Source organism: Aquarana catesbeiana, linkage group LG05, assembly GCF_042186555.1.
Source record: "Aquarana catesbeiana isolate 2022-GZ linkage group LG05, ASM4218655v1, whole genome shotgun sequence".
Classification (NCBI taxonomy): Eukaryota; Metazoa; Chordata; class Amphibia; order Anura; family Ranidae; genus Aquarana; species Aquarana catesbeiana.
In genome coordinates, this window is record NC_133328.1 from 243,534,952 (window position 1) to 243,562,586 (window position 27,635).

Genomic DNA, 27,635 nt, shown 5'->3' on the forward strand with positions numbered 1-27,635 from the left:
CTGTCGGAACTTCCTTGTAGCTTCAACAGTTACATTGAAATTGTTCAATCATTTCATAAGCTCAAGCCCCCACCCTGTACAAGCAGGAAACCATGCCCAGACCTGCTCAGGGTTGGTGAGCAATTCCCTTCCAGCTGTCCCTGCCATTCTTACCTTCTCTCGCGCTATCAGAGCCTCGCGATCGGCCGTGACATAAGATCCCGGGACGAGTTTCACCCGGACGCATGAACCTCTTGCATATAAGCTGTAGACCCGCATTAGTACCAAACTAAAGTTGAAGCACACTTGTGGGCTATCTAGTTGTCCTGATACCAAAGCTGGCAAAAACCAGAGCTATTGTTAAAATTATAACTAATTTTACCCTCTAGAAATGTATCGTTAAATTCTATTGACAAGTGTCTGTTTGGATTTTACTAGTTTGTCAAAACTCCTCATACCAATATGAACATCATATATATCATGTACCGCCATCATCGCTGGGATACTAGAGCTCAGTGGAGACTCAGAGTAGACCCAACAATATGTCCTGTTCGCTTTCTTAGCTAGTTGGAAAATACACTTTAAAAATATAAATAAACAAAGATACTCCTCATCCTTTGGTGCAGTTGAGCAGCTTCTTGCAGTGGCTGGCATGGACCCAGTTGTCTCGTCCCTCAAGCTTCTTTACAATGACCCAGTCACCTGGTTGGAAAGAATGTAGACCCTTTATTGTGTCAGGGTCCAGGAGGGACTCATGAACCCTGTGGTGGACCTTTTGAAGTTCATGTTATAGTGACTGCACCCATCCCATCAGCTCAGAATGTCGACAGCTGCTGAGAAAAGTACAACTGCGTTTCTGGTTGACCTCCAAAAAAACCTAACTCAATGACTGTGGTCACTGCGTGGCTTACCATCTGGGATGTACTACCTGGAACCATTGACAAAAAGGTTCTTAGCATCTGGGATGGGAGCCTCCTTCACCGGACTGCTGCTTGCTGATTCAAATTCCATCAAAGAAAAACAGTCGTCCTACTAGGTCACAAACTTGTCTAAAATTAGAGCGGTTAGTATTATTGGTTTGAAAATTATCATTCTCACCACTATCATCCCCCTTCTCTTCCTCACTACAAACTGGAGGAAGACAAGCAGGGTTTAGAATGGCGCAGAAAAAAAAAACAATGAAACAGTGAAATAGCCTATCATACTTTTACCTTCTTAGGCGTGTGTATTTATTCATGTGTTTAGCTATCTACATACACCTGCTTTCTATGTACATACACTTTCAGAAACTCCTTGGACCTGAAAAGATACTTATAAACAAAAGTTATTACTCTATCCTTCATATGTACCCTGCAAATAAAGGTAAACAATAGAACATTCGTGTACATTGGTAAATTGTCACTGACATTCCTCAAAACCGACAATAACGAAACCCTCTGTAACCCTTACTTTCACGTTCCTACTAAAATACAACACCAGTGACACGTAAGAGGACTGTCGCGGTAGGTTCACACATATTCTTGTTACTACATGCAAACAATGAGAAGACTAAAACATGAGACAAACATTTAGATACAAATGTGGGGGAGATATTTCATAGTTCCCAAAACAAAAATGAAAAAACAAAAACAACAAGATAGAATGCTTCACTCTTTTAGCGATAGAAAAAATACAATGGGAAAAACACAAGAGCATCTCAGAAACTTGTATGGACCAGCCACACAAAGTTCAAAAACAGGCATGAGAATTTTAATCACGTGTACTACACATCCATCAATCCACTCATCATTACAGATTTCTGAAACCACAGCTGAACTACTTCCAAGGTATTTTTATTCTGGGGTCTCGTACCTCCAGACATCAAAAGTACCTTCTAAAGGAAAACACCTTACTATACCCCCTGACCATATATGCCAAATGTTAAGGGGTCTAATGGCCTTAGCCCCCATACCCAGATTTCATGTATTGTGCAGCTGTCTGACTGGGGTGCATGGACGACCCATTGCCCATAACGATTCGAATCGCTTTTTTTGGCGGACTCTGCGTCCAGAGAACCCTGCGTTTTACTTTCGGAGCAGTTATTGTTTGCGCCTTTATCACTATAACCGGCCCCCGCTTTCCAATTATTGTACATGGCCTGAGCAGGGCTGCTAGCGTACTACTCCTCACGTTTATGCTAATACAATCGTGCACTGGAATTCCGACTATTATACATGGCCCGACCGGTCTCACGATATACAGCCTTCTAAATGTGCTTGTCCGACAACTACAAAACACCATGAAATCCTCCACTATTTAAAACAATCTTATCGCTTCTATCTGTACCTAGATATTACAACAATAACTTGGATGTCTCCTGTTTGCTTTCTACCCAAAACTGTATTACAGTATAAAACAACTGGAATTAAATTAAAAAATCAAACATACTTCCAAACACGAGTCAAAAGACCCCAAGCTCCTCCCACTAACCTCCTGTTGCACACCTCAAAGAACTTCCTGTTGTACATCACATCTTGTAAAGAAATTCCTGTCTTCTCAGCTCTAAAATTCCATCCAACTGGTTTATTTAAATATCAATAAACAGGAAGAGGGAGGGGGAGGGGAAGCCTAGTTTCATATTATGTCTATCAAGACATTAAAAAAATCTATGGCGCAACAAAAGCCAAAAACTGAAACTGCAAAAAGATGGCTTAAGGAGGTCAACCAAAGCCTTTCTTTTCTACTGCAGGCTATACAATACAAACCTCAGCTAAAGCGATAAAACCCAAAACAATTAAGAATAAAAATAACACACACCACTAAAAGTACAAAAACTCAGTTAAAGCTAGTAAATTTAGTGCAAAGTAGAGACCCCACTCAAACCCAAAACTCAATACAAACAACGCAACAGTTTCACTGAAAAGTATGTAAAAAGTACAAAAACAGCCAAACCTGAAAAGATTGAATTCACTTAAAAGGAAATGGTGCCTAGAGGCAAGATGGTGACTCAGACCGCATGGCTACACACACACACAAAGGAAACCAAAAATGGTGCCTTCGACCCGGTGTCTCACCCCTGAAATAGGAGCAATTTCCACTCTGGGATGATTTAAGGGCTAAACAGTATAAAATCCTTAAACTGCGCCTCTACAAACCAAAATCACCTTTTTAAGCCCAAAAGCAGAGCAATTCCACCCATAACACAAAATAAAGCAGACGCGAAATGGTAGTTGCAACAAACGAACATCAAGCCACGGCCACATGGTGAAAATGGCCAACGACAACCAGGCCACATGGAGACAACAAAAGAAAATGGCAGACGAAAGCCAGGCCACAACAAAATGGTGCCATTAACAGATGAAATGCAGTTGTTGATCCCACCAAAATCAGCACAAACCAAGATTTCTTCACTAGAAATACAAACTTCTCCACAAAAACTGCACATTTGAGACATACAAATGAACACTTACAAACATTTTAGGCTATATACTACTAGGGACCTTGGCCAACCAAACAACAGAGGCTCTCCAATCAAACAGCAATGTTACATAAAACACAAAATAACACGACTCAAACATACACTCTTGTTCCCAAATAAAGTTCATATACTTACTCTGGCATCCGCTTCCATTAGGAACAAGACATTTCAGAAATACCCACAGTGATGCTTGCATGCATGATCTTTTCATCTCAAAACAAAAAGAGCTCCCCCCAAGCTATTGTCCACAGGGAGTAGCCAACAGTCCCCATTGTAAGTGATGGAACAGCCATGCCTGGCCTCCCCTCCCCCGTCAAGCCGCATGGCACACACATTCCTGATTGCATTAAATGGGTCCCATAGCAGAGGTAAATATCCCAATCAATACTAACAAATCATACACAACATACGGTTACTTACACATAACAAACATACAATTAAAATCCCGGCATTATACCAAAAGACAAAAAATTTGCACTTTTGCAAAGCAGAACCTCTCTAGCACATCAGACCGCCTACTGATCCGATTGTGAAAGAGGTTCTGTTCACTCCTAAGGTCCTGGCCTGGCATCTTAACTGTCGTGGAAAAACCCACCAAACTCTTTTGTGCTAATAAGCGCCCATTTCGTCTAATGGTATAATACATGTTACCTATCATTCTATTTCCCACATTTCCCAATAAACAGACATGACCACAGCTTACATCCTCATCTCAGCATGACTGCCCTGCTCTCTTCCTGGGAGCTAACTTTTATTCATATAAACAATAGAGCCTCATGGTTTCACAGTCGACCAATCAAGCACAGGCATTCCCTCAAACAGGAGGGGTTATACAACAACCAATGAACAATGACTAGGGGAGTCCTATGGGCGTGTCTGGGCGGGGGCAGCGTGTACGATCTCCAGCCCCCTGTCTCTGTCATGATCACAGGAAGCCTGAGATCATGAACACTGTTCCCGACCACAACGACTTAAAGACTCCCGTTTTTACCATTTGTTTGTGAATCCTTATTCTGCTTTGTTCAGAGAACAAAGCATACCCGGACTATACTACAGTTTCTGTCGATGGGAGATTATCTGCAGGTGTACGCCAAGGCACCCCAAATATGTTGATCAGGCATACAGGGGTGACACGAGCGTACATCCGCTAAACCGATAATGTCTTTTTCAGAGCGAACACATCCCCCCAGACGATCGTTCTGTGCATCACACAGGGGCCCTTTGCTGGCGGACATATCCCCACTCTGCAAACACCTCTCTCCAACCTCAGGAAGTTTTCCACTACCAAACGGATCTCAACTAGCATCAGTCTGCCACAGTCAGGTCTTTAGAGTGGGCTGCGGGAGTACTAACACTGGGAGACACTATGACAATACATATTATGTCAGCTCCCTGGCGAGACATCTGCTGCCACCCTCCAGGAGCTGTGCATCCGCTGTTTTGGTTAGGTCTAGTGGTAAGTGTGGGGTTCCTTGTATCAAGGCCCCTCTTACCATGTGCCTATACAATTTATATTACGCTATAGATCTAATGTTTTTTTTTCATCCTAGGTACATTTTACACGCATCCAGAGCGAGCTGGGTCTCACAAAACGCGTCAGTTACACTAGATACCTGTGTGTTATATGATTGCTATTATATATATGTACCATTATTTAATTTACATGTATCCCTTTTGAATTGGCATTTGTTGGTGCCATCAATGAATATATTATCTCTACTTGAATACATTTGTATACTGGATTTACTGCTGTTACGTCTATTGGCTAAACTGTACTCACCTCACTCAAAGTCCCAGGGTGAAATTTCTGTTTTGTTGTATGTTTATAAAGATGGAAAGAAATCCCCGCCTGGGTTTTCCAGCACTTTTTGCACCTTTGCCAACAGAATGTTAGGAATATGCTGTGAACTTACGGTGTTAGGAAGAAACATTGTACCCAGCTGGTCTCTGGATCTTTGGCATTCCTGGTAGTTATAAACATCCTACATTTCCTACATGGGAAATAATTACTATTCCTAGAGTACTTTGGGAATAAGTAGGCTGTCAAACCACCAGAATAAACTGACAAATTGAAGTATATTAAAAATAGCCACTAACTCTTGTTAAGAACAGTTTAATTTATAAATCACCATTGATATCCTAAGGTTTTGCACCTAGTTCCAGTTTCTACCACCCCCTGCTGGGATTGTTAATGGGGGAGCAAAAATATCCTCTTTCAAACTTAAAGAGGAACTTTTTGAACTAATTTTTTCAACTTTCCATTTATTAAATCATCTGCCCTTGTTGCTTAAACTTTGGATAGTAATTTTTTTTTCTGCCAGTAAATACCTTATACAGCTCACTTCCTGTTCCTTGTCTGGAAAAATGCCTAGGCGTTTGACATCATGCACAGCTCTCTCTCTTATGGGGCGTACACACGGTCGGACTTTTCGGCTACAAAAGTCCGACAGACGCCGACGGACCAAATCTGGCGGACAATCCGATCGTGTGTGGGCTTCCCCGGACTTTCAGCGGACTTTTCCAGTCGCAAATCTGACGGACTTTAGATTTGGAACTTGCTTCAAATCTTTACGTCGTAACTCCACCGGACCCAGAAATCCGCTCGTCTGTATGCTAGTCCGACGGACAAAAACCGACGCTAGGACAGCTATTGGCTACTGGCTATCAACTTCCTTATTTTAGTCCGGTGTACATCATCACGTACGAATCCATCAGACTTTGGTGTGATCGTGTGTAGGCAAGTCTGGTCGTTAGAAAGTCCGTTTAAAGTCTGCCAAAAGTCCGTCGAAAGTCTGTCGAAAGTCTGTCGGACAGGCTGTCGGACTTTTGTAGCCAAAAAGTCCGACCGTGTGTACGCCCCATTAGTGACGTCACTAGGGTTGGTGTCACTCGGTGCGAAAAAATTGATGTCATCGCCTCTCCACCAACTATAGTCCCTCTTCAGTACAGACCCCCCTCCCTCAGTACAGACCCCCACTAAGTACAGCCCCCTTCCATCAGTATAGACCTCCCCCTCAGTGCAGACCCTCATCATCAAAGACCCCCCTCAGTGCAGACCCCCCATCAGCATAGACCCCCCTCAGTGCAGACCCCCCCATAAGCATAGACCCCCCTCAGTGCAGACCCCCCTCCATCAGCATAGACCCCCATCAGTGCAGACCCCTCGGCATAGACCCCCGCAGTGCAGACCCCTTTCATCAGCATAGACCCCCTCAGTGCAGACCCCCATAGACACCCCCCAGTGCAGACCCCTCATCAGCATAGACCCCTACCCAGTGCAGACCCCCCTCCATCAGCATAGACCCCCCTCCATCAGCATAGAAACCCCCCAGTGCAGACCCCTCCTCCTACAGCATAGACACCCCCCAGTGCAGACCCCCATCAGCATAGACACCCCCCTCAGTGCAGACATCAAGACCCCCCATAGACACCCCCCTCAGTGCAGACCCCCCATAGACACCCCCCAGTGCAGACCCCCATCAGAATAGACACCCCCCTCAGTGCAGACCCCCCATAGACACCCCTCTCAGTGCAGACCCCCCATAGACACCCTCCCAGTGCAGACCCCCCTCCATCAGCATAGTCCCCCCTCAGTGCAGACCCCATGCTTAGACACCCCCCAGTGCAGACCCCCCCATCAGCATAGACACCCCCCAGTGCAGACCCCCCTCCATCAGCATAGACCCCCTCTCAGTGCAGACCCCCCTCCATCAGCATAGACACCCCCCCTCAGTGCAGACGCCTGCATAGACATCCAGCTAAGTGCAGACCCCCCAGTTCAGGTTAATAAAATAATTTGCCACTTCAGTCTGGCATTTGCCACATTGTCAATAGAGATTATATTATAGAAAGCACCATTCACAGTTAGAAAAAAAACAGCTTTTGGCAAATGTCAGAAAATATTGTGTGCTCTGCTTCTGCTATTAATTGGTAATTGGTGTTTCCTCACCAATAGCATATTTAAATCCAACCACCACACACATTGGGTGCTGTTGGTAGACAACCACACCGCCAACATCTAGAACACAGCATTAACAGTTCTTGCCTATACCCACTTAGCACTCTGGGTGCAATTCTGTTTTCACAGGTTGCTACTATCTTTCTTCTGATACACCATACTTTTTGAAGGATTTACATTGCAACACTAAGGCCTCTTTCACATGCTCAACAGTTTCTACCACTATGAAAAGCAATCAGTAGTGGATAACTTTTCAGAGGACAGCAGAGCAGCAGATTGTAGGCATTCAGGAGACAATCCTGCCACTTCCTGAAAGTGTTCTATTTATTGTACTTTTTTTATTTTCCATCCAAACATGGATTTTGTACAGAAACACCCGGCCACAAATGCGAGGCAAGCACTTGGCTCGTAGTTGTGGCACAGCCTTAGTTTGGCAGGCATGCAAAGTTAAAGTGATACTAAAGTGTCCTCTTCTTTTGTTTAAATACAAATACTTACCTGAGCCCATCTCGATCCAGGCTGTCTGGGACATTGGCTCCGGCTGCTGTCAATCAAAGTAATTGAGCCAATGAATAGAGAGAGGAGGCGGGGCCGGGCCACTGCTTTGTGTCTGAATGGACACAGAGCAGCAGCTCAACTGGGGTGCCCCCCTAGCAAACTGTATGTTATACTTACCTGCTCTGTACAGTAGTTTTGCACAGAGCAGCCCAGATCCTCCTCTTCATGGGTCCCTCACCAGCACTTCTGGCCCCTCCCTCCTGCCGAGTGCCTCCACAGCAAGCAGTTTGCTAGGGGGGCACCCCAGTTGAGCTGCTGCTCTGTGTCCATTCAGACACAAAGCAGTGGCCCGGCCCCGCCTCCTCTCTCTATTCATTGGCTCAATTACTTTGATTGACAGCAGCCGGAGCCAATGTCCCAGACAGCCTGGATCGAGATGGGCTCAGGTAAGTATTACGGAGGCACACGGCAGGTTTTTTAACTTAATGCATAGAATGCTGTATGTTATGTTTTGAGTGGATGGTCAGGGAGCAGGCTCATGCTTTACCCCGAAAGACTAATGCCCCGTACACATGATTCGAATATCGTATGACCGATGGTACAACCGTTCTCGCTTAATAGTCGCAAGTAGAAATTGAATAGGTAAATAAAGTCACGAAAATTCTCGTACGACAGACAAAAAAATCGGAAGTGATGTCATGTGTTGTGGTGTATTTGTATTGTATTTTCGGACGACAACTATACTAACTAAATGAAAATCGTAAGATCTGGAATCATACGAGGAAAAATTCCGGGTATGTCCAATCGAATAATATCGGATAAACGGTAGTGATCGGTTGTCGAAAGTAGTGTACACATGATCCGAATATCGTATGATCCTTCCTCGGACGACCGTTTTCGTACGATATTCGGATCGTGTGTACGGGCCATAAGGAGGTCTCCACCAAGGAGTTTGTAAGAACTGTGTAGAGGAGAAACAGACAAGGGACCTAGGCCTAAAGGCAAAAACAACAGGACTCTTTTTGGCAAAGAGATGCTGAATAACCCCTTTGTGGGTAACCTTTTACATAGTTACATAGTAGGTGAGGTTGAAAAAAGACACAAGTCCATCAAGTCCAATCTATGTGTGTGATTATATGTCAGTATTACATTGTATATCCTTGTATGTTGCGGTAATTCAGGTGCTTATCTAATAGTCTTTTGAAACTATCGATCCCCCCCCCCCCCCGCTGAAACCACCGCCTGTGGAAGGGAATTCCACATCCCTGCTGCTCTTACAGTAAAGAACCCTCTACGCAATTTTATGGTAAACCTCTTTTCTTCTAATTTTAATGAGTGATCACGTGTCTTACTAAACTCCCTTCCACAAAAAAGTTTTATTCCTATTGTGGGGTCATCAGTATGGTATTTGTAAATTGAAATCTTATCCCCTCTCAAGCGTCTCTTCTCCAGAGAGAATAGGTTCAGTGCTCGCAACCTTTCTTCATAACTAATATCCTCCAGACCCTTTATTAGCTTTGTTGCCCTTCTCTGTACTCACTCCATTTCTATTACATCCTTCCTGAGGACTGGTGCCTAGAACTGGACAGCATACTCCAGGTGAGGCCAGACCAGAGTCTTGTAGAGTGGGAGAATTATCGCTTTATGGCTGGAGTTAATTCCCTTTTTAATGCATGCCAATATTCTGTTTGCTTTGCTTGCAGCAGCTTGGCATTGCATGCCATTGCTGAGCCCATCATCTACTACGACCCCCAGGTCCTTTTCCATCCTTGATTCCCCCACAGGTTCTCCTCTAGTAAGTATATTGCATTCATATTTTTGCCACCCAAATGCATTATTTTAAATTTTTCTACATTAAACCTCATTTGCCATGTAGTTGCCCACCCATTCATTTGTTCAGATCTTCTTGCAAGGTTTCCACATCCTGCGGAGAAGTTATTGCCCTGCTTAGCTTAGTATCATCCGCAAATACAGAGGTGGTACTGTGGGCAGATACACCCTGTGCAGATCATGGCTAACTGGCTGTGTTGTAAAGGAATGTGATTTCAGCCCTGGGGAGGAGGAACAGTATAGAGTGCTGTAATGTGAAAGAAGCTCAGCAGCTGGGCATAGCATGCAGGGTGGAGGGGGTGGTCAGGGGGCTTGGGGGGGCAACTTAGATCTGTGAGGGCAAAGCCATGTGACACAAAATCTGGAGCCTGAGGTGTTAAGGGATTTGTTTTAGCAATTTCTGAAGGTTTCTCTGTCAGTGTTGGCAGGTATTGGGGGAAGGTCACCTCCCAGAGGTATGTGTCTTTTCCCCAGTTGTCAGGGAAGTAGGATAAGTAGACATCCCCGGGTGGGGGATACAGAGATCCCAGCTGGTGACTAGGAGACACTGAGCAGTGCCATACCTCACCAGTGACGTCGGTCCCATCGTGGCTACAGGATGGCACTCTCCTCCTCTTGCCTCGCTGAGTACTCCCCATTTATCACCACCCTCTGAACTCACCTTTGTAGCCAGTCTTCAGTCCATGTACTCACCCTATGGTCCACGCCAACAGACCTTACTTTGTACAGTAAACGTTTATGGGGAACTGTGTCAAATGCTTTTGCAAAGTCCAGATATACCACGTCTACAGGCCTTCCTTTATCTCACCTCCTCAGAAGGTTAATAGATTGGTTTGGTAAGAACGATTCTTCATGAATCCATGCTGATTACTGCTAATGTTACCGTTTTCATTACTAAAATCCTATATATAGTCCCTTATCATCACCTCCAAGAGCTTGCATACTATTGATGAACGGCTAACTGGTCTGTAATTCCCAGGGATGTATTTTGGCCCTTTTTTAAATATTGATGCTACATTGGCTTTTCTCCAATCAGCTGGTACCATTCCAGTCAGTAGACTGTCAGAAAAAATTAGGAACAATGGTCTGAAAATAACTTGACTGAGTTCCCTAAGTACCCTCGGGTGAAAGCCATCTGGCCCCGATGATTTATTAATGTTAAGTTTCCCAAGTCCATTTCTAATTCTGTCCTCTGTTAGCCATGCTTCCTGTGATGTGTCATGAAGATAAACACTGCAGTTTTGGTTACTGAAGCCCCCCGATTCCTTCATGAAGACTGAGGTAAAGAATAAATTCAATACCTTCACCATCTCCCTGTCTTTTATAACCAGATGTCCTTCTTCATTCTTTATGGGGCCAATATGGTCTGTCCTCCCTTTTTTACTGTTTATATACTTAAAGAATTTCTTGGGATTTTTTTTTTGCTCTCCTCTGCTATGTGTCTTTCGTGTTCTATCTTAGCCGCCCTAATTGCACCCTTACATTTCTTGTTGCATTCTTTGTAAAGACTGAATGCTGATGATGATCCCTCAGACTTGTATTTTTTGAAGGCCTTTTCCTTTGCTTCCTTTTCCTTTGCTAAATATGCATATTTACATTGGAGTTAAGCCATCCAGGACTTTTGTTCGCTCTTTTACGCATACATGCTGCAAGATGTACACCGAGTCGCATCTCCACACCCGCCGGGCATCGTACCTACTAATTTAATAAGGAATGGGGATTATACCCTGTCCAAACACTAATACTGAACAATACAATACACGGGTACTCAACAATACAATACACAGATATTTGCAGTCCATGTGCACTTGCAGTCCACGTGCACTCACAGCCATGTGCACCCGCAGACCACATGCACTCGCAGACCACGTGCACTCTCAGTCCATGTGCACTCACAATACACAGTTACACACAGTACACAGGTACTAACGATCCACACACACTACTCAGTAGTGATTTTGAACTCTTTTTTAATAAAAGTAGGCAGGAAAACCCTAAAATGTAACTTTTGCTGAGTGGACTGTGTCCTTGAGGCACTACATTTGAGCTAATTACCATTATATATACTGTATACTTTTTATATTGTTTTGGATTTTTTAGATCTTTTGATATATATTATATAAGTGCGTTTGTCAGCTCTAATTAAGAGTTTTGAGTCCCTGAAATGCATTAGCATTATCCTCTGATATTTTATCATGATTAAAGCGATTGAAATGGAAAATTAAAAAAATAAATAAATAAATAACAAACATCTCTATGCTTACTTTACCTGCTCTGTGCTCCTCTCCCTCCCCGAACCTCCACTTGTCTGTTTGAGTGTAGAGGGATTAGAACATCTGTCAATTTTTGTTTCTGTCTGTGCCCCTGTTAGGGAGATTCATCCTCTCTAATTGTCCTGTTTACCATTACCATTGAAAGTAAAAGAAAATCCCAAATTTTGTGTTGTCCCCAGGAAAGTAATAGAGGGGGGATCTTCCAATGGGGACACTGGTTCTTTTGACCTGAGGGTCCCCAAGGGATTCCCTTAATTTGCAGGATTTGCTCTCACTTCCTGTTTTGGCTATGGGACAGGTATTGAAAGGAAATCTCCCCAATGGAACACATATGGCAAAAATTGCCTATAGTTCTACTTTAATACATTTTTACTGAATGATATTTTGGCACCCTTGTTTTTTTTCCTTGTCAAAAGAATTTTTATTAAGTTCATAGTAACAAGCTTAACATACATGTTAATGGATACATGTTAAAATAAGGAATGACGCTTAATAATTACAGAAGTAGGTAAGAATATAAAACATATAATGAAATATGATAAATAAATAGGGATATTCGGAATAGAGATTTTCGAACTGATACATTTTATCAAAAGGTATCCATCTATTCCTACAATGTTAGTTCCCAATATAATGTGAATGAGATACAGCATTAGTAACAATGAGCTTCAAGAATTAATGAGGGGGATGGGAGAGGAAGGAAAGGGAACAGAGAAAGAAAAGGAAGAAGAGAAGAGAGGAGAAAATAAATTTACTGGATTGATCCGAGAGCCAGTGTGGGGTTTAGTAAGGTTTGAGTTCCATCAAATATAATCAACTACCATGGCAGGAGGACTGAATCATCAAAGGATGATGGTGTGAAAGAATGAACCCATGGGTGCCACATATTTTCAAATTTTGGAATTTGATTATGTTCTATGGCAGCTATGTTTTGACTCAGCTACCACTAAAGAAGGGGATTTCCATGCTTTCGCGAGAGTTTGCTTAGCAGCTGTGAGGAGCTGGACAAAAAGCTTAAACTGCATATGCGTCAAGTATACAGGTTTAAGATTAAGTAATGCCGTGGTAGGATCTGGTTGTATTGGCATTTTAAATAGTTTGGAGGCAATTAAAAATATTTCCTTCCAGAAGGTTTGAGCTATAGGACAGGCCCACCAGATGTGCATTTGTGTGCCCAAGTCCGAACCGCCGCGAAAGCAAAGGGCTGAGCAGGATGGAGAGTATTTAGAAACTCTGGAAGGTACGAGGTACCACCGGGTCAAGACTTTATAGTTGGTTTCAACCGCTAAAACGTTAGGGGAGGATGTTTTGGTAGCCAAGCAGATATCTGACCATTCTGTATTGGTTATTGTACGTCCAAGGTCCTCCTCCCATTTCTGAGTATAGGAAGGTTTGTCCGAGTTGGGTGTAACTAATAACTGAGAGTAAAGAAAAGAGATTAGTCTCTTGGCATGTGGATCCTTTTTACATGTGACTTCAAAATTTTTGAGTTGATCAAGTGGTGTGTCTATATTTGTGTAAGGTGTGAAGAAATTTTTAATTTGAAGGTACCGGAATATTTCCGAGGGGGGTAGCCCAAAGGTCTCTCGCAAATCTTGAAAAGGAATAATGTTGGAGGACGTAACAAATCTATGTAATCTCAAAACATTTAGGGAAGCCCAGGCTTTGAATAATTTGGGGGAGACCCATTCTGGGTAAAAAGCCAGATTTTTAAGGAAGGAGAGGAGAGAATTGTGTGGGGATAGTAATTGGTGTTTGGTTTTAAGCCTATCCCAAAGGGATATAAAGTGTTTAGTAATAGGGCTATGTAGACCTGTGCGATCTTTAGGATGAAGCCATAGAAGGTTTGAGACTGATAAGGAATCACATTCAGTCCCTTCTGTTGATACCCACAAGGGGATTTTTTGTGTTGCATGATACTTTGGTAAGCTTGCGATATGGGCAGCTTTGTAATACAATGCAAAGTTGGGAAAACCCAAGCCACCAGATAGCTTAGGAAGATATAATGTTTGGGAAGGGATGCGTGGTTTGGAAGAATCCCATACAAATGTCGTTGCTCTTTTCTGAATTAATCGAATAAAGTATGCTGGGATCAGGATCGGCAGGACTCTGAACAAATATAGTAATTTAGGTAAAATTGACATTTTAATAGAATTAATCCTACCTAGCCAAGATAATGGAAGGTGGGACCATTGTTTTATTAAATTAGTCACTTTTCTCAGAGTAGATGGGTAATTGGCTGAAAAAAGATCTGAGATAGAAACTGTTAGATGAATACCAAGATATGGGATTGTTTTTTCCGTCCAGGTAAATGGAAGTGCTGATTTTACTGTGTCTTTTTCTCTGTCAGGTAAGAATATATTCAGTGCTAAACATTTTTTGGGGTTAATTGTTAATCCGGATATATTGGCGAACCTATTAAGGATAGGTAATAGATTGGGACCAGAGACTTGGGGAGATGATAAAAATAGTAAAATATCATCCGCAAACAAGCAGAGTTTGTGATGGAAGCCTCTTAGTTATATTCCGGTTATTTTTGGGTCTAGTCTAATGTATTGTGCTAGGGTTTCTATTAAAAGTGAGGAAAGTGGACAACCCTGACGTGTGCCTCTTTCTATTTTGAAAGAGTCAAACTTATAGCCTGCATATTTTACATATGCTTGAGGTCTGTCATAAAGTGCTGTTATCCATTTAATGAAGTGGGGTCCAAAACTCAATTTCTGGAGAGTGTGATACAAATAAGGCCAAGAAACCGAATCAAAAACTTTCCTGATATCAAGGAAAAGGAAACAAGAGGGAATGCGGCGAGTTTTGGCAATGTGCGCCAAGAGTACTGCTCGACGCACATTGTCACCAGCTTGGCAAGTAGGTATTAAGCCTACTTGGTCACGATGGATAAGGTTAACTATGATTTTGTTGAGGCGGGATGCCAAAATTTTCACTAGAATTTTTATTTCAAGGTTTAAAAGTGAAATGGGGCGGAAATTCGAGCAGGATGTGTTATCGGAATTTGGTTTTGGGATCATGCAGATAATTGCCATTAGTGATTCTTGTCTAAATGAGTATCCTTCTAATATTGTATTGAAAGCTTTGGTTAGGAGTGGAGAAAGGATCTCTACAAAAGTATGGTAATATATGGCTGAAAGGTGCCCTTGTTTTTTTCATTCTGTTCAGGGTTGTACCTGAGACAGATATAAAACATGAAAAAAAAAAACACATTTGCAGTGTACTTTAGTGACAGAAAATTACTTTTTCATTGCACTTTAGGAACTTCATTATTCTGAGTTTTGTCTCACCTGATGCCACAAATATTGACTACAATCTTCATCTTTCATTTTTCATCACATTAGGAATCAACTGAATTTGGAAGACAAGCTGTGAAAATTAAAGCAAACTGATTAAAAGTATTACTTTAGGTTAAAATGTGAATATTCTCTGAAATTATTCTAGCCAGGTACTAGCTACAACAATATGGAAACAAAGACATTCGATCTGTATCTGTATTTTCCCTTGTCTGAGTTAGAAGCTGACCTTTACAATTCTCCTCCGGCCAGCAGAGGGAATGCAAAGACAATGCAAACCCATGAACTTCTAGGAAAGACGTCTGGAATCTTGGGAAGTATATTTCAAGGTATCTGACATGTAACGAAACAACTGATTTTCTGAACTGCAGATGCTATCAAGAGGTGGGAAGCAGGAGGAGTTGAGGAGGCCAATATATTCTTTTGCCTGGGAAAAGCCTGCTCTATTGATGCCGCAGGAGTCTGTAGATTGAGACCTTCTGTGGGAGCAGGAGTCAGAACCAGCCCTAGAGCTCAAGGTGGGGAGTGAGGTCGCGAAAAGGACCAGCCTTTCTGACCTCATGGGCCTGCTGCAGAGAGACCAAAGAGTTCACCAGCTTCCTCCTTCTTGCCGAATGGATTGCACCAGAACTGTACCAAAGAGGCCCCTTCAACCACCAAAAAGCTTATGGCCATCTTTGGATGTTGGTGAGAGGGCTTTGGGCCCACATTATATAGTTACACAGTTAGTAAGGTTAAAAAAAGACACAAGTCCATCCAGGCCCGGACTGGCCATAGGGCAGACCGGGCATTTGCCCGGTGGGCTGGGACCTCCAGCTCCATAGCCTGTTGATGATCAGGCCGCACAGCGGGAGGTAAGCGGCGCCCGCGGCCTGGACAGGGTTAACACAGGCCACGGCCGCCGCTCACCCACCGCTATGCGGCCGTGCCTGTGTCATCTCTGGGCTCCGGCGCAACTACGATAGCGGCTGATTGGCTGAGCGGCTGAGCTGTGTGTCTCTCTCACACACAGCTCAGCCAACGCTGACAGTTCCACTGCTCCTCCTCTTCCCGCCCCTCTACTCTATCTGCTCCGCCCATACCCCTGTGTCTGCCCCGCCCACACCCCCTGCGTCTGCCCCGCCCACACCCCCTGCGTCTGCCCCGCCCACACATCTATGGGGTGAAGGAAGAAAAGATTTAAAAGCTGCAGGCAGCCCGCTCCTGAGCCTCATCCTGGGGTGAGTAAGCTCACCCTCTCTCCAGCCTTCCAATGTGTAAAGAAAACTAATTTAAGGGGTGTTCTGTGGACTCTGATACAAGTGGGGGCTCAGTGCGGACTCTGATGTAAAGGGTCTCAGTGCGGACTCTGATGTAAGGGGGCTCAGTGCGGACTCTGATGTAAGGGGGCTTAGTGCGGACTCTGATGTAAGGGGGCTCAGTGCGGACTCTGATGTAAAGGGGCTGAGTGCGGACTCTGATGTAAAGGGGCTCAGTGCGGACTCTGATGTAAAGGGGCTCAGTGTGGACTCTGATGTAAGGGGGCTCAGTGCGGACTCTGATGTAAAGGGGCTCAGTGCGGACTCTGATGTAAGGGGGCTCAGTGCGGACTCTGATGTAAGGGGGCTCAGTGCGGACTCTGATGTAAGGGGGCTCAGTGCGGACTCTGATGTAAGGGGGCTCAGTGCGGACTCTGATGTAAGGGGGCTCAGTGCAGACTCTGATGTAAGGGGGCTCAGTGTGGACTCTGATGTAAGGGGGCTCAGTGCGGACTCTGATGTAAGGGGGCTGAGTGCGGACTCTGATGTAATGGGGCTCAGTGCGGACTCTGATGTAAGGGGGCTCAGTGCGGACTCTGATGTAAAGGGGCTCAGTGCGGACTCTGATGTAAAGGGGCTCAGTGCGGACTCTGATGTAAAGGGGCTCAGTGTGGACTCTGATGTAAGGGGGCTCAGTGCGGACTCTGATGTAAAGGGGCTCAGTGCGGACTCTGATGTAAGGGGGCTCAGTGCGGACTCTGATGTAAAGGGGCTCAGTGCGGAATCTGATGTAAAGGGGCTCAGTGCAGACTCTGATGTAAGGGGGCTCAGTGCGGACTCTGATGTAAAGGGGCTCAGTGCGGACTCTGATGTAAGGGGGCTCAGTGCGGACTCTGATGTAAGGGGGCTCAGTGCGGACTCTGATGTAAGGGGGCTCAGTGCGGACTCTGATGTAAGGGGGCTCAGTGCGGAATCTGATGTAAGGGGGCTCAGTGCGGACTCTGATATAAGGGGGCTCAGTGCGGACTCTGATGTAAAGGGGCTCAGTGCGGAATCTGATGTAAAGGGGCTCAGTGCGGAATCTGATGTAAGGGGGCTCAGTGCGGAATCTGATGTAAGGGGGCTCAGTGCGGACTCTGATGTAAGGGGGCTCAGTGCGGAATCTGATGTAAGGGGGCTCAGTGCGGAATCTGATGTAAGGGGGCTCAGTGCGGAATCTGATGTAAGGGGGCTCAGTGCGGACTCTGATGTAAGGGGGCTCAGTGCGGAATCTGATGTAAGGGGGCTCAGTGTGGAATCTGATGTAAGGGGGCTCAGTGCGGACTCTGATGTAAGGGGGCTCAGTGCGGAATCTGATGTAAGGGGGCTCAGTGCGGAATCTGATGTAAGGGGGCTCAGTGCGGAATCTGATGTAAGGGGGCTCAGTGCGGACTCTGATGCAAGGGGGCTCAGTGCGGAATCTGATGTAAGGGGGCTCAGTGCGGACTCTGATGTAAGGGGGCTCAGTGCGGAATCTGATGTAAGGGGGCTCAGTGCGGACTCTGATGTAAAGGGGCTCAGTGCGGAATCTGATGTAAGGGGGCTCAGTGCGGAATCTGATGTAAGGGGGCTCAGTGCGGACTCTGATGTAAGGGACCTCTGTGCGGACTCTGATGTAAGGGGGGTAACCATTACAGTGCAGTCCCCTTTATATTTATATCAGTATTACTGCACATTACAGCGTGGAGGACCGATACACCCCCCCTGGTCCATGGAAAAATTGGCTGCTCAGTCTAAAATGCCCGGGCCTATTTTTTGTCCCAGTCCGGGCCTGAGTCCATCTAGTTCAACCAATAAAAAAATAAAAAATCATACAATCCTATAAACACAATCCTATACCCACAGTTGATCCAGAGGAAGGTGAAAAACCCCAGCAAAGCATGATCCAATATGCTTACAGCAGGGGAGAAAAATTCCTTCCTGATCCCTAGAGGGGCAATTGGATATTCCCTGGATCAACTTTACCTATAAATGCTAGTACCCAGTTATACTGTGTACATTTAAGAAATAATCCAGGCCTTCTTTAAAGCAATCTACTGAGCTGGCGAGAACCACCTCTGGAGGGAGTCTTTCACATTTTCACAGCTCTTACGGTGAAGAAACCTTTTTGTATTTGGAGATGAAATCTCTTTTCATCTAGACGTAGAGAGTGCCCCCTTGTCCTCTGTGATGACCTTAACCACTTCAGCCCCGGAAGAATTTACCCCTTTCCTGACCAGTGTGTTTTTTGCGATTCGGCACTGCGTCGCTTTAACTGACATTTGCGCGGTCCTGCAACGTGGCTCCCAAACAAAATTGATGTCCTTTTTTCCCCACAAATAGAGCTTTCTTTTGGTGGTATTTGATCACCTCTGCGGTTTTTATTTTTTGCGCTATAAACAAAAAAATAGCGACAATTTTGAAAAAAAACGCATTATTTTTTACTTTTTGCTATAATAAATATCCCCAAAAAATATTAAAAAAAACATTTTTTTTCCTCAGTTTAGGCCGATACGTATTCTTCTACATATTTTTGTTAAAAAAAACTGCAATAAGCGTTTATTGATTGGTTTGCGCAAAAGTTATAGCGTTTACAAAATAGGGGATAGTTTTATGGCATTTTTTTAATTAATTTTGTTTTACTAGTAATGGCGGCGATCAGCGATTTTTATTGTGATTGCAACATTATGGCGGACACATCGGACATTTTTGACACATTTTTGGGACCATTGTCATTTATACAGCAATCAGTGCTATACAAGTGCACTGATTCCTGTGTAAATGACACTGGCAGTGAAGGGGTTAACCACTAGGAGGCTAGGGAGGGGTTAACCGGTTCCCGACCAGTGCACGCCGATGTACGTCGGCAGAATGGCACGGCTTGGCAAATGGGCGTACCCGTACGTCTTTTTGTATTTGCCGCCGTCGCGGGTCCCCGGACTCCATCGCCACGGGGATACCCGCGATCGCCTCACGGAGAGGACGAATGGGGAGATGCTAATGTAAACAGCATCTTCCCGTTCTGCCTAGTAACAGTGTCACTGATCTCTGCTCCCTGTGATTGGGAGCAGAGATCAGTGACGTGTCACATATAGCCACACCCCCCCACAGTTAGTAACACATTCCTAGGACACACTTAACCACTTAAGGACCGGAAGGATTTACCCCCTTAGGGACCAGGCCATTTTTTTCGATCCGGCACTGTGTTATTTTAACCAACAATTGCATGGGCTTGCGACGCTGTGCCCAAATAAAATATATGGCATTTATTCCCACAAATAGAGCTTTCTTTTGGTGGTATTTGATCACCTCTATGGTTTTTATTTTTTGCGCTATAAATAAAAAAAGACTGACAATTTTGAAAAAAAAACAATATTTTTTACTTTTTGCTATAATATATATCCAAAAAAAAAAATGTAAAAAACCTAAATTTCTTCATCAGTTTAGGCCAATATGTATTCTGCTACATATTTTTGGTAAAAAATCCCAATAAGCGTATATTGATTGGCTTGCACAAAAGTTATAGCGTCTACAAAATATGGGATAGTTTTAGGTACTTTTCATGTTTTTAATTGTTTTTACTAGTAATGGCAGCGATCAGCAATTTTTAGCAGGACTGTGAGATTGCGGCAGACAAATCCAAATCTAAGTGACACTTTTTGGGGACCAGTGACACCAATACAGTGATCAGTGCTAAAACAATGCACTGATTACTGTATAAATGACACTAGCAGGGAAGGGGTTAACACTAGGGGCGATCAAAGGGTTAACTGTGTTCCCTCAGTGCATGCTCTAACTGTGTGGGTGATGGACTGACTGGGACAACACAGAGATCGCTGTTCCTGATTACTAGGAACAGACGATTTCAGTGTCATCCCCTGTCAGAACGGGGATCTGCCTTGTTTATATAGGCAGATCCCCGTTCTGCCTGTCTGTGGAGCGATCGCGGACATCGCGGCCACACGCATCAGCTCCCGTTCCGTGCGTTGGATGTGCGTGCCCACAAAATCTATTACACGAAAGGACGTACAGGTACATCATTTCACGCAATAGAGACGCACTGCCACAGTATATCTGTGGCGGGCGGTCCTTAAGTGGTTAAGTTCACCAATGTGCCTCTAAAGGGCCCCAATGTTAGTCAGCAGAAGATCAACCGTACAGACTGCCCCTACCATCTATCTTACAAGTTTCCCTCATTCTCCTACACTGGTTTAGTTTTGACTGAGGTTTAGGCCTAGAATGTCATTAATGCATACCGGCAATATAGCCAAGTTATTGTTATTTATGTTATTTTTGCTGCCTGTTAATGGATCTTGGCAGTGTCGAAACTGGGGTGGATATGTAGGGTGGGCATGTGCCCCGGGCACCGCATTGAGAGGGGTGTTGCTGCTAGGGTTGCCACCTGTCCAGGTTTTCGCTGGGATCATCCCGAGATTTGATTTTAATCCCAGCATCCCTGTGAATCTGTGCTGAATCCCAGAGCCCAGTGCTGGAATGGGTTCTGGCACTGAGCTCTACATGCCGCTATCTACACCTCTATGGCAGCCGGCATTGCTCCCTCCATTGCCTGTCTAACACACTGCAGAGTGCCGCCTCCTCGGTTCTGACATTTTTATGCATACAGGCAGGAGGTGAAGCTGATGAGGAGGGACATGAGCAGCATGAGCCGCATTAATAACCTGAGGTCTGCAGTGTTTAATATGGATGGAGACTTACAGGGGAGGGGGGCACAGTGACTGGGAAGGGGGATGTACACTTGGAGGAGTGATTTGGTGAGAAGGGGGCCGGGGGGTATGAGGATATGTGCTGGGGGGCACTTTAGGAGGGCAGAGGACTTATACAAGAAGGGGGGTGCATTTGAAATTCCCCCACCCCACCTACCAGCACAAGTCTTCTCCAATGCGCCCCCCAGCACATATCTGCCCTCTTACTCCCACTTCACTCTTAAAGCACTCCCCCAGCACATACACCACATATCTGACCCTCTAACCCCGCCTTCTAGCACAAGCAGGGATAAAACTGGGGGGGGGGGGCAGGGAGGGAGGCCACTTCTAGGGTTACCACCTGTCCGGGGTTTGATTCATGTGTCTGGGTTTCAGTTTGCCTGAAACACGGACACTTTATTCAGACCAGATTGTGTAATTAAAAAGGCACAGCTATGTTTGTAATCGGTCAATAGTGTCCCTTTACTGCTGTGCAGTAGGGTGTGCTTACAGTGCTTTGCATGGGTGCAGTACACCAGAAGACAAAAAGTCCCCCTTAAAAGGAATATTAAAAGGGCTCAGATATTGATAACGGGTGGGAGGTATACTGGAAAATCACACTGGAAAATGAAAGCTGACCTTTTTTGTAATTATGTCAAAGGAAAACATGTACAAATGAAGAAATAAAAAAGTTCTAATTTTAACAACATTAGTCTTTTAGATAATAAATATGATTATGATCTCATTACCTAAAAGTTACTTTGATTGTCAAATATTTAAGTGCCTGGAATGCAAAGGTCAGCTATCTCTGTATATATCTGTAGAGTTCACATACAGTACATAACTTAGTGCCACAAAGGTCATATTTATAACATTGTATAAAGGTTTTATCTTGTTTCTATTTAAACATGCTATTATTTTTATCATTATGATATGCTGTTAGCAATAAAAGGGAAATTACATCCTGATTCATTTGTTTTATTTATTTATATCTTCCTCCCTGATATTGCCACAACAGAATATTTAAACATCATAAAGTAATTGAACATTGTTATTAGATAAAGAATTAAAGACAATGTGCATAAGGTACCTATTAAGCAGTGGTGGCCCGTCCATCAGGGGTGCCTGGGTGTCGCCTCCTCTATCCACAGCTGCCCCCTATTCATGCATCTGGACCCTTTGAGGATGCCGGAACATGAATTACAGCGGAGGGGTTTTTCTTTTTTTAAGCACCTGATTAGAGCCAGAGGCTCTAATAGGCTTCAAAATAGGGTGGGCTCCGGGCGCAGAGCATTGCGTTTCGAGCCCATCCAGGTGTTATAACAGCGAATGAATATTCACTATTGAAACACTGATCCGCAATCCGGCCAATCAGAAGCGAGTCTGGGACTTGTTTTCCGATCGGCCGAAAAGAGAAGAGTCCCAATTGGCCGCTGAGGAGGAGAAAGGAAACTGTTTGCCGCCCCCCAAAAAAACAAATTACCACCGGCTGCCACTGCTATTAAGTTACTCTTAGCACAAACTATTGGCTATTTTATGCTTCCCCTAAAGTGATAGTAATCCTTCCTTTTTTAAATTAAAATCATTTTAAAAAGTTCTACATACCTGCTCTGTGCAAGAATCTTGGCTTGCCTCCTCTTTTTTTGGCACCCCGTGGCCTGCTTGAAACCGGGCCACACAGGCTGGAGGTGGGTGGCGAGCAAACAGAGACCTGGCTTGATGTCTACAGTGGCATTTACATCAGCTCCATGGAGTCCACCTCCTCAGCGGTGCATTCGATTCTCATAGGAGTGGATCCTTTCTGTCAACTGCACATGTCCCATTCCAAGGTTTCCCGCTGCTTGAGAATTTAATGCCTGAGCAGAGGTTATAGTGCTGGGGAGAGGCTGCATATAGGCAGAGAGGTTTTACATTACTGCACAGAGAAAACCCTGACAAAGCTGCATCTGGTGGCAGGTTTCAGTGAAAAGTTGCATCTTGTGGCAGGCTACAGTGACAAGTGACAAGCTGCATCTGGTGGCAGGCTACACTGGCAAGTGACAAGATGCATCTGGTGGCAGGCTACACTGGCAAGTGACCAGATGCATCCGGTGGCAGGCTACACTGGCAAGTGACAAGCTGCATATGGTGGCTGGATACACTGGCAAGTGACATGCTGCATATGGTGGCTGGATACACTGGCAAGTGACAAGCTGCATCTAGTGGCAGGCTACACTGGCAAGTGACAAGCTACATGTGGTGGCAGGCTACACTGGCAAGTGACAAGCTGCAGCTGGTGGCAGGCTACACTGGCAAGTGACAAGATGCATCTGGTGGCATGTTACACTGGCAAGTGACAAGCTGCATATGGTGGCTGGATACACTGGCAAGTGACAAGATGTATCTGGTGGCAGACTACACTGGCAAGTGACAAGATGCATCTGGTGGCAGGCTACACTGGCAAGTGAAAAGATGCATCTGGTGGCAGGCTACACTGGCAAGTGACAAGCTGCATATGGTGGCTGCAGATACAGTGGCAAGTGACAAGCTGTATCTGGTGGCAGGCTATAGTGGCAAGTGACAAGCTGCATATGGTGGCTGGATACACTAGCAAGTGACAAGATGCATCTGGTGGCAGGCTACACTGGCAAGTGACAAGCTGCATATGGTGCCTGGATACCCTGGCAAGTGACAAGCTGCATCTGGTGGCAGGCTACACTGGCAATTGACAAGCTGTATCTGGTGGCAGGCTACACTGGCAAGTGACAAGCTGCATCTGGTGGCAGGCTACACTGGCAAGTGACAAGCTGCATCTGGTGGCAGGCTACACTGGCAAGTGACAAGATGCATCTGGTGGCATGCTACTCTGGCAAGTGACAAGCTGCATATGGTGGCTGGATACACTGGCAAGTGACAAGATGAATCTGGTGGCAGACTACACTGGCAAGTCACAAGATGCATCTGGTGGCAGGCTACACTGGCAAGTGACAAGATGCATCTGGTGGCAGGCTACACTGGCAAGTGACAAGCTGCATATGGTGGATGGATACAGTGGCAAGTGACAAGCTGTATCTGGTGGCAGGCTATAGTGGCAAGTGACAAGCTGCATCTGGTGGCAGGCTACACTGGCAAGTGACAAGCTGCATCTGGTGGCAGGCTACACTGGCAAGTGACAAGATGCATTTGGTGGCAGGCTACACTGGCAAGTGACAAGATGCATCTGGTGGCAGGCTACACTGGCAAGGGACAAGCTGCATATGGTGGCAGGCTACACTGGCAAGTGACAAGCTGCATCTGGTGGCAGGCTACACTGGCAAGTGACAAGCTGCATCTGGTGGCAGGCTACACTGAAAGTGACAAGATTCATCTGGTGGCATGCTACACTGGCAAGTGACAAGGTGCATATGGTGGCTGGATACACTGGCAAGTGATAAGATGTATCTGGTGGCAGGCTACACTGGCAAGTGACAAGCTGCATCTGGTGGCAGGCTACACTGGCAAGTGACAAGCTGCATCTGGTGGCAGGCTACACTGCAAGTGACAAGATGCATGTGGTGGCATGCTACACTGGCAAGTGATAAGGTGCATATGGTGGCTGGATACACTGGCAAGTGACAAGATGCATCTGGTGGCAGGCTACACTGGCAAGTGACAAGGTGCATCTGGTGGCAGGCTACACTGGCAAGTGACAAGCTGCATATGGTGGCTGGATACAGTGGCAAGTGACAAGTTGTATCTGGTGGCAGGGTACAGTGTCAAGTGACAAACTGCATCTGGTGGCAGGCTTTATAGTGGCATCTAGCTGCAGGAAAACAAGCCCAGGGCTCCCATTGATTCTGAATTATGGTGAGTTGAATTATTTTATTATATATCACAATGTAATAATAGAAATAATATAATGAAGTTCAATCATCCTGTCACCAACATGGTGTCGGTACTTTGGTGTCAGGATGATTGAAGCACCCAACCCCCAAGGTCTGTGGAAAAATCGCCTTCCGCGACAGTTAAAAAATGTTTTAACTTTAGAACCACTTTAAGGACTAATATACCATATATACAATACTGAGCAAGGAAATCTCAGAAAAACTTGAACTGTTGTAAACAGCCACTTTATCTTTCATTCATTAACCACTCCCCGCCCGCGCTATAGCCGAAAAACGGCTACAGCGCAGGGCTTAATTGTCGGGAGGGTGTCCATGGATGTCCTCCTGTTTCCCTGTTCCCCGTGCATGCATCAGGGAAAATCTGTGTTGGCTGGGTCCTTTGGACCGGGCCTCTGCCTGTCGCATGAACTAACCACACCACATGGACCATGTTCCTGCCTACTACTAGGACCAATATTTTGGCACTGCTGACAATGTCTGCCTGCACTGACCCTGGACTGTATATGTACAGTATCCTGCCTGATGCCCTTTACTGACTATGAACAGTATTCCTGCCTGCTGCCTGGACAATTGCATTCACTTTTGCTGACCAAGTCCCTGCCTGCTGCCTGGACCAGTGCTATCCTCCTGTGGACAACTGCGCTACTAAAACCACAGGTAATCTTTTGTTTACCCATTACTCATCAGAATGTATTTTGGGGTGTAATTCTTGGTATGTGCACACTGTGTCCCTAGAACACCTGACGGTGTTCCTTGCATGTTGGGCCTCTGTATGTGGCCATTGTCCTGGTGCTCTAGGGCCTTCAAAAGTGTAATAGGTGGTTGAGAAATGAGATGTGTAATTTATGCTCCTAGAATGCATGACGGTGTTCCTTGCATATTGGGCCTCTCTATGTGGCTAGGCTGTGGAAAAGTCCAACACATGTGGTATCGCTATACTCAGGAGGAGTAGCAGAATGTATTTTGGGGTGTTATTTTTGTTATGTACATGCTATGCGTTGGAAATATCTGATAAATGGACAACTTTGTGTAAAAAAAATGCGTTTTCATTTTCTTCCCACATTTTCAAAAAACTTCTGGAAAAAAATGAACTGCTCAAAAGACTCATTATGCCTCATAGATTATACGTTGGGGTGTTAGCTTTCCAAAATGGGGTCATTTTGTGGGCGTTTCCATTGTCCTGGTGCTCCAGGGCCTTAATAGGTAGTAAACAAGTAAGATGTGTAATTTATGCTCCTAGAACACCTGATGGGCTCCCTGCATGTTGGGCCTCTCTATGTGGCTAGGCTGTGAAAAAGTCCCACACATGTGGTATCGTAATACTCAGGAGGAGTAGCAGAATGTATTTTGGGGTGTTATTTGTGGTATACACATGCCATGTGAGAGAAATAACCTATTACAATGACAATTTTGTGGAAAAAAAAAATCTTCATTTTGCAAAGAATTGTGGGAAAAAATGACAACATCAAAAACCTCACCATGCATCTTACTAAATACCTTGGAATGTCTACTTTTAGAAAAGGGGTCATTTGGGGGTTATTTGTACTTTCCTGGCTTGTTAGGGTGGCAAGAAATGAGATAGGCCACCAGTACACCAGGTGTGATCATTTTTTTATGATTTGCACCACAGCTTGTAGACTCTCTAACTTTCACAAAGACCAAATAATATCCACTAATTTGGGTTATTTTTACCAAACATATGTAGCAGTATAAATTGTGGCCAAAATTTATGAAGAAAAATTAATAATTTGCTAAATTTTATCACAGAAACTAAGAAAAATTTGTTTTTTTTTCAAAATTTTTGGTCTTTTTTCATTTATAGTGCAAAAAAATAAAAAACCCAGAGGTGATCAAATACCACCAAAAGAAATCTCTATTTGTGTGAAAAAAGGACAAAAAATTCATTTGGGTACAGTATTACATGACTGAGTAATTGTCATTCAAAGTGTGAGAGCACCAAAAGCTGAAAATTGGTCTGGTCAGGAGTAGGGTTTACATGCCCAGTAGGCAAGTGGTTAAAAAATGATACAAGAATGCTGAATGGCTGCTTTGGACAAATACCTAACATTCCCTAGATCAGCTATCTATACTGTCTGCAATCCCATCTATATATCATAATGTAAAGATTGGTTGTCATACTGATACATTTTTTATTTTTTTTTGCGGAAATTTTAGTTTGGTAACAAGATGGAGTAAGACTGTTTTATACATTTTCTTCGGTATATTTATAATTCTAAATTTAATTACTGTTCCCAAATACATTATGACTAGTTTGTTGCTAAAGTTTCAGTCTATCCACAAAGTAAACAATAGGGATGAGAAAATGTAAAATAAAGGGCATGGGGAGCTGGGCTGGCATGATTGGCATGTACATTTTTTTACATATTGTACAGTGAAGAAAGGATCCTCCTTTTACCACTTCAGCCGCAGAAGGATTTACCCCCTTCCTGACCAGAGCACTTTTTACAATTTGGCACTGCATCGCTTTAACTGCTAATTGCACGGTCATGCAATGC

General features: G+C 44.5%; 1 protein-coding gene across 1 annotated transcript in view; it reads right to left on the bottom strand.

Annotated features, from left to right (window-relative positions):
• SLC6A19 (solute carrier family 6 member 19) overlaps window positions 1–27,635 on the bottom strand; it is a 296,856-nt gene that overhangs the window by 170,435 nt on the left and 98,786 nt on the right. The window contains exon 2 of the mRNA XM_073630654.1: window positions 15,292–15,370. The gene's annotated coding sequence lies outside the window, so the exon portion shown is untranslated. The remainder of the gene's footprint in view (window positions 1–15,291; window positions 15,371–27,635) is intronic.